At 39.1% G+C, this 9,064-nt stretch overlaps 1 pseudogene; it reads right to left on the reverse strand.

The window, feature by feature from the left end:
* Window positions 1-6,728: 6,728 nt before the first annotated feature.
* LOC123567093 (complex I assembly factor TMEM126B, mitochondrial pseudogene) lies at window positions 6,729-7,448 on the reverse strand (annotated as a pseudogene).
* Window positions 7,449-9,064: the final 1,616 nt, after the last annotated feature.

Consider the following 9,064-nt stretch of genomic DNA (forward strand, 5'->3'; position numbering starts at 1 on the left):
GATTACAGGCCTGAGCCATCACGCCTGGCCAGTTTTAGGCATTCTTTAAAAGGGGTTTTTAGTGAAAAGATTGGAAACTATTCTCAGTGAACTATTTAGTGCTCAGTGAAAATATTTTGAATTAATGTATATACCAGTTATTGCCATTTCCCTATTTAATTCAGAAGTTTTTTTAAATAAATAGCAATTTTTCAATCTTGAAAAAAAAAAGGCATACAAAAACCTGAACAGACTAATAATAAGTAACGAGATTGAATCCATAATAAAAAGTCTCCCAAGAGTGAAAAATCTAGGACCAGATGGCATTGCTGCTACATTCAACTTCAAAAGAACAACTAACATTAATTCTCAAATTATTCCAAAAACATGAAGAGGCAGAAATTATTTCAAACTTAATCTATGAGACCAGCATTACTCTGATACCAAGGAAACAACAGCCAAAACGTCCCTTATGAACATACAGTAAAAATCTTCAAGAGTACTAGCAAACTGAACCTAGCAACACATCAAAAAGATACCATGATCAATGGGCTCTACCTCAGGGACGCAAAAGAGGTTGAACATATGCAAATCAATAAATGTGATATATCACATCAACAGATTGAAAGACAAAAACTGTGATCTTCTCAATAGATGCAGGAAAAGCATTTGATATAAGTTAACATTCCATCCTGATAAAAACTGTCAACAAATTAGGCATAGAAAAAACATACCTCAACATAATATAGGCCACATATTACAAACCCACAGCTAACATCATAATGAATAGGGGAAAGCTGAAAGTCTTTCCTCTAAGAACTGAAACATGAATCAAATGCCTACTTTCACCTCTCTTATTAACATAGTAGTGGAAGTCTTAGAATCAAGCAAGATAAAGAAATAGGCATCCAAATTGGAAAACAGAAAGGCAAATTATACCTCTTTACAGACAACATGATCTTAAATATAGAACATTCTAAAGACTTCACCAAAAAACTTAGAATAAACAAATTCAATAAAGTGACAAAAAAAAAAAAGGCAAGATAAATTAGTACAGCCATTATGGAAAATGATACGGAGGTTATTTTTAAAACTACAAATCGAACTGCCATACAATGAAGCAATCCTACAACTTGGTATCTATTCAAAGGAAAGGAAATCAGGCGGGGTATGGTGGCTCATGCCTATAATCCCAGCACTTTGGGAGGCTGAGGCTGGTGGAACACTTGACGTCAAGAGTTCGAGACCAGCCTGGCCAACATGGTGAAACCCTGTCTCTACTAAAAATACAAAAATTAGCCAGATGTGGTGACGCACACCTGTAATCCCAGCTACTTGGGAGGCTGAGGCAGGAAAATCATTTGAACCTGGGAGGCTGAGGTTGCAGTGAGCCAAGATCGTGCCACTGCACTCCAGCCTGAGTGACAGAGCAAGACTCCTTCTCAAGAAAAAAAAAGAAATCAGTATACCAAAGGAATACATGCACCCTAATATTTATTGTAGTAGCACTGTTCACAATAGCCAAAACATGGAATCAACCTAAGTATCCATCAGTGGATGAATGAATAAAATATCCTATATATACACAGTGGAATATTATTCAGCCATAAAAACATAATTAAATCCTGTTATTCTACACCAAAATGGATGGAACTGGAGGTCATTATGTTAAGTGAAATAAGCCAGGGACAGAAACACAAGCATCACATATTCTTACTCATATGTAGGAGACAAGAAAGTTGATCTCATGGAGGTAGAAAGTAAAATGATGGTTACCAGAGGTTGGGAACAGGGCAGGCCTAGGGGAATGAAAAGTCATTGGTTAATGCATGGGAACATAGAGTTAGATGGAAGGAATATGTTCTAGTGTTTGATAGCACAGTAGGTTGGCTATAGTTAACACCAATATATTGTATATGTCATAATAGCTAAAAAAGAAGATTTGAAATGTTCCCAACACAAAAACAGTAAACGTAGACAAAAACAGCCTAAGTACTCTGATTTAATCATTTCGTATTGTATGTATACATTCCAATATCACATGTACTTCATAAATATGTATCATTATTATGTATCCATAAAACTTTTAAAGGAAACTATTATGCTAAACAAAGAAACCAGACATAAAATACCTCAAATTGTATGAGTTTACTTACTAAATTTCCAGAAAGGCAAATCTTTAAAATAGAAAGTATATTAGTTGTTGCCTAGGGGTGGGAAGGTCAGATGAAGAATGACTACAAAGTGAACTTTTGGGAGTGAAGGAAGTGCTCTAAACTAAATTATGATGATCACTGCACAACTGTATGAACTAAAACTCATCAAACTGAATACTTTCCATGGTTAAATTTCAAAGTATGTAAATTATACCTCAATAAAATGTTATTTTTAAAAAAGGATTAGGCACAGTGGCTTACGCCTGTAATCCCAGCACTTTGGGAGGCCAATGCGGGCGAATCACTTGAGCTCAGGAGTTCAAGACCAGCCTGGTCAACATGGCGAAACCATATCTCTACTAAAAATACAAAAATTAGCTGGGCATGGTGGTGCACGCCTATAGTTCTAGCTACTTGGGAGGCTGAGGTATGAGAATCGCTTGAACTTGGAAGATGGAGGTTGCAGTGAGCCAAGATGGTGCCACTGCACTCCAGCCTGGGTGACAAAGCGAGGCCCTGTCTCAAATAAATAAGTTAATTAATTTAAAAGGATTATACTCCATGACCAAGTGGGATTTATTCCTGGAATGCAAGGATAATTGAGTATACAAAAATCAATCAATGCAATATACTACATTAACAAATTGAAGGGAGAAAACCACATAAACATCTCCATTGATGCAAGAAAATCATTTGACAGAATTCAACACCTCTTTATGATTAAAAAAAATTCAACAAACTAGGAATAAAAGGAAACTATGTCATGGAAGGTAGTTTCTGTAAAGGAAACGTAATAAAGGCCATCTATAAAAACCCACAGCTCACATCATTCTTAACAGTGAAAGACGAAAGTTTTTCCTCTAGGAGCAGGAACAAGGCAGGAATGTTCGCTTTTATCTCTTCTATTCAACATAGTACTGGAATTTCTAGCCAGAGCAATTAGGCAAGAAAAAGAAAAGGTATCCAATTTTGAAAGGAAGAAAAATCATCTCTGTTTGTAATTATGATGTTATATGTAGAAGATTCCACACAAAAAAACTGTTAGAACTAATAAATAAATTCAACAAAGTTGCAAAATGCAAATACAAAAAAAAGAGGTGGCCAGGTGCAGTGGCTCACACCTGTAATCCCAGAACTTTGGGACGCCGAGGTGGGCGGATCACAAGATCAGGAGATCGAGACCATCCTGGCTAACATGGTGAAACCCCGTCTCTACTAAAAATACAAAAAATTATTCAGGTGTGGTGGCAGGCGCCTGTAGTCCCAGCTACTTGGGAGGCTGAGCCAGGAGAATGGCATGAACCCAGGAGGTGGAGCTTGCAGTGAGCCAAGATCATGCCACTGCACTCTGCACTCTAGCCTGGGTGACAGAGTGGGGTGACAGAGTAAGACTCCGTCTCAAAAAAAAAAAAAGAAGTGACCTTGAATTGGCCAACCTAAGTCTTCAGTGTCTGAATAGATCTGGAAATAGAAATTATGTTCTCATCTAAAAAATTTAAAAATTATATAGTTCAGGCACCAAATTCTGGCAATTCCCAATCTAATTTGCATTATCTATGCAAAGACATCTAAACAGATTGTCATTGAATAATTTAAATAACCAGAGTCACAAATTAGTATTTCCCTACTTCATTCCTATCCCAAGGAAATACCCTCACCATGGCAAAACTTTCTCCAATAAATCTGTATCCCGGCCCGCGGGATAGTCAGAGCAGGCCCTGGAGGAGGGGGTGGGAATTTGGGGAACAAGAGACACGAGAAATGGAGACAAGACAGTGCTCTGATCAAGTCTCGTTTAATGGCGGTAATGCACTGCCTTATATACACTTGGAAGGGAAGGGGTTGGGCTAAGGCGGAAATGATCTCATTGCTGAGGGCGTGGCCAGGTTAGTTTCGGTTTCTCCGGTCGGACGTCATGTTGCGCTTGCGCTATTAAGTAACAATTTTCCCGGGCGCGGGAAAAGTGAGTGAAGAAGAAGCAGGAAGAGCGCCATCTTTAATGAGGTATTAGTACAGGGGAAAAAAGGCAAAGATAGGGAGAAGGTGTGGGGTGGAAATGAATATAGCTCAGGCGTTTAATCCTCAATTATTATTCGCTATGGCCGGGGCGTGCAGCTCCGGACAAATCTGCCCTGATGATGAAATTCATTTGCCTCCACAAACTGATCAAATATTTATCTAGACACACACACACATCTCCCACCCAACCCCCACTTGTCTCTCTCTCATTCACTCACAATTTGGCTTATACTTTTTAAACTACTTTATTTTTTGAGACAGGGACTTGCTCTGTCACCCAGGCTGGAGTGCAGTGGTGCAATCTTGGCTCACTGCAGCCTTGACCTCCTAAACTCAGGTGATCCTCCCTCCTCAGCCTCCCAAGTAGCTGGGACTACAGGCACACGCCACCATGCCTGGCTAATTTTTGCATTTTTTGTAGAGACGAGGGTCTCCCTATGTTGCCCAGGCTGGTCGCAAACTCCTGGGCTCAAGTGATCCTCCCACTTCAGCCTCCAAAAGTGTTAGGATTACAGGCATGACCACTGTGCTATAAGAGAAAATTTTACTATTTTTAATTGGTTAAAAAATATATCTAAGACGTAGCCTTTACATTTATTTTGATGTTTTAAAAATTGCAGGCTGGATGCAGTAGCTCATGCCTGTAATCCCAGCTGAGGCAGGATTGCTTGAGCCTAGGAATTCAAGACCAGCCTGGGCAACATAGCAAAACCTCATCTCTACAAAAAAATACAAAAATTAGCTGGGTGTGGTGGTGCATGCCTGTAGTCCCAGCTACTTGGGAGGCTGAAGTGGGAGGGTCGCCTGAGCTCAGGAGGCTGAGGTTGCAGTCAGCAAAGATGGTGCCACTGTCCTCCAGCCTGGGCAACAGAGTGAGACCCTGTTTCAAAAAAAAATTATATTAAAACACACAACAAAATTTACCAACTTGGTCATTTTTAAGCATATATTTTAGTACCATTAAATACATTCACAATGTTGTGGAACAGATCCCCAGAACTTTTGCATCATGCAAAATGGAATCTCTATAGCCATTAAACAACTCTCCATTTTTCCCCTTCCCTCCACACCCTAGTAAATACCATTCTATTTTCTGTTTCTATGAATTTTTCTACTTTAGATTATTCATGTAAGTGAAATCACACAGTCATTTTGTGACTGGCTTCTTTCACTTAGCACTCAAGATTCATCCATGTTGGAGCATGAGACAGGATTACCTTCCTTTTTAAGTCTGTATAATATTCCATTGTGTATATATTATGGGCCTTCCATATCCATGGGTTCTGTGTCTGTGGATTTAACCAAACTCAGATTTAAAATATTCAAAAATACATTAAATTTCACAAAGTTCCAAAAAGCAAAACTTGAATTTTCCCTGAGTCAAATACTAAGTCAAATCCACACTAATAAAGTTATATGTAGGCACTGTACTAGGTATTATAAGTAACCTAGGATTCAAAGCAGTGGTTCCAAGCCCCAGGCCATGGATGGGTACCAGTTCTTAACCTGTTAGGAACTGGGCCACAGAGCAGGAGATGAACAAAGAAGCCAGCAAGTATTACCGCCTGAGCCTCGCCTCCAGTCACATCAGCAGTGGCATTCGATTTTCATAGGAACATGAACCCTATTCTAAACTGCACACGCAAGGGATCTAGGCTGCACACTCCTCATGAGAATCAGACTAATTCCTGATGATTTAAGGTGGAACAGTTTCATCCGAAAACCATCCCCCTGACCCTGTCTGTGGAAAAATTGTCTTCCACAAAACCGGTCCCTGGTGCCAAACAGTTAGGGACCGCTGTTAAAGTATATGGGAAAATGTGCCTAGATTATATGCAAATACTATGCCACACTATATAAGGGACTGGAGCATTTGTGGATTTTGGTATCTGCAGAGTATCCTGGAATTAATCCCCTACAGATACTGAGGGAAAAGTGTGTCACATTTTGCTTATCCATTCATCTGTTGATAGACATTTGGGTTGCTTCTGTCTCTTAGCTGTTCTGAATAGTGCTGCTATAACATGGGTGTGTAAACATCCCTTCAATACCCCGCTTTCAATTATTTTGGGTATACACCCAGAAGTGGGATTGTTGGATCATATGGCAGTTTTAATTATTTGAGGAATTTCCATGTTGCTTTCCAAAGCAGTGGCACCATTTACAATCCCCAAAAAGGTGCACGGGGTTGTAATATGCTCACGTCCTCACCAAAACTTGTTATTTTCTGTTTTTCTTGTAGTAGCCATCCTAATAGGTATGAGGTGGTATCCCAACAGAATTTTGGCTTGCATGTCTTTAATGATCAGTGATGGTCAGCATCTTTACATATGCTTCTGGGCCATTTGTATATCATCTTTGATGAAATGTCTATTCAAGTCCTTTGCTATTTTTAATGTTATTTGTTGTTGAGTTGTAATTCTTTTTTTAAATTATTATTACATTTATTGATACTGAATATTTATTATCTGTTATGTACCAAGCAAAATGGACACACTATCAGGAGATAAAACCTGTAACTTATATGTAAGATGAAACTTATATTGATTGAATTATTGAATTTTTTTTAGTATTTGCTATATACCAGGCAAAAGGCACAGAAACAAATTATCTGTTCACAGTTACTTTTAACTCTTTCAGCAATGCCTGAGTCCTCTTTATAAAAACTTCATTCTACTAAGTTAGCAACCATTCATTTTTTTGGTTACTCTTCATGTATAGTTTTCTCAAGTGTCCATTCAAATATTGCATAATGGTGTAGACCATTTAATATTCCAAACATAATCTGAAAGACTAGAAGAATCGCCATTAATTTCATTTGTGTTTGACAAAGCATCATCCAATGGAGTAAAACCCTTCCTTTTGGTGGCAGTGGAACGGTATGATACTTGGTTGCCAGACGTCCATTTTTAGTAAACGCCAAAGAACTGGGGTAGAAAACACCACAAACTATGCCAATCAGTGAGCTTCTGAAAACACAGTTTTCCTTGCTTATATTATCTTGAAGCAGCATCTGAACAGGAAGTTTGAGAATATTCCAGAGAAACCAGTTGTTGTCCCAAATGATGCCATTTGATATATATTTGGTGTCATTTCTTTTCTAAGGTAGTCAAAATTTTTTTCTATGATTTCTATGATCACTGCTCTTCTGAGTTTTGCATCTTCTAGAGAAGGACTGGGTTGACCATGCATAGATGCGGTCATCTTGACATCCTTGGGCGCTTCCTCAGTTCCTACCTGCACCACACCTGAATCCCTCAGCTTAGCCCCAGCCTCATACCCGAACACTGCCATTTTGGTATTCTTTATACATTCTGCACATAAACCCCTTATCAGATATATGATTTGTAAATATTTTCTCCTACACTGTATGTTGCCTTTTCACTTTATAAATTATATTCTTTGATACACAGTGGTTTTATTTATTTATTTATTTATTTATTATTTTTTGAGACAACCTCACTCTGTTGCCCAGACTGGAGTACAGTGGTGCAATCTCGGCTCACTGCAACCTCCGCCTCCCAGGTTCAAGCATTTCTCCTGCCTCAGCCTTCTGAGTAGCTGGGATTACAGGCATGTGCTACTACGTCCAGCTAATTTTTTGTATTTTTAGTAGAGACAGGGTTTCACCATGTTGGCCAGGCTGGTCTTGAACTCCTGACCTCAGGTGATCTACCTCAAGTGATTACAGGCATGAGCCACGATATCCGGTGATACACAGAAGTTTTAAAGTTTGATTTAGTGGTCTTTAAATTTTTGAATGCTTTACAGGAGACATAAAACTGCCATACTACATGAGAACTCAAATGGTAAGTACTTAAATAAATATGAATTCTGGAACATTAGATTCTAAATGGGAGGCATGCAACAGATAGAACTGGAAAGTTCCCTGAAAGGACAGGAGAGCAGACTGCACCCTCTGGTTCACCCTCCCAAGGCTCAGTGCTTCCCTCTCTGTCCCAGGCCCACTGCAGAATCTCTCAAAATAGACATATCCTGGGCAACCCACCAGACTTGTCACTAACAAATGTATGCAGGATTGGGAATGGCTCCAAAAGCAAAAGCATTAATAGTAGGGTCATTGAGTCCCGTATGTCTTAACGCTTTGACTAGTTTCCAGTCTGTACCTAGAAAGCTTGGAACCAGTGCCTTACCTTTCATGTTTTTGGATAATTCCAGATGTTTCCAAACAAAAAGAGTGCCCAGATCACCATACTGTTCTTCCCATACTCCCAGGAGAAAAATATACTTAAAGGTTGAAAGGAAATTACAAGAGAGTGGCCAGGCACAGTGGCTTATTATGCTTGTAATCCCAGCACATTGGGAGTTCAAGGTAGGAGGATCACTTGGGCTCAGGGGTTCGAGAGCAGCCTAGGCAACATCGTGAAACCCTGTCTCTACAAAAAAACAAAAAAAATTAGTCAAGTGTAGTGGTATGTACCTGTAGTCCCAGCTACTCAGGAGGTTGAGGTGGGAGGATTTCTTGAGCCTGGGAGGTCAAAGCTGCAGTGAGCCAAGATTGCACCACTGCACTCCAGCTTGAGTAACACAGTGAGATCCTGTGTCAAAAAAAAAAAAAAAAAAAAAAAGGAAAGAAAAGAAAAGAGAAAGAAAATTACAAGAAAGTAATCATAACATCTGTTACAATATGGATGAACCTTGAAGACATTATGCTTAGGGAAAAGAGACAGACACAAAAGGTCACATATTGTATGATTCCATTTAAAACATTCAGAGTAAGTAAATCCATATGGATGAAAAGAACACTGGTAGTTGTCTGGGGCTAGGAGGAGTGAGAAATAAGAAGGAGCTGCTTAACAGGTAGGTACACAGCTATATTTTGACATGGAATTGTTTGGAACTAGATGGAAGTGATAATTGAGCAACATTGTGAATCTACCAACTGCCAC

Source organism: Macaca fascicularis, chromosome 10, assembly GCF_037993035.2.
Source record: "Macaca fascicularis isolate 582-1 chromosome 10, T2T-MFA8v1.1".
Classification (NCBI taxonomy): domain Eukaryota; kingdom Metazoa; phylum Chordata; class Mammalia; order Primates; family Cercopithecidae; genus Macaca; species Macaca fascicularis.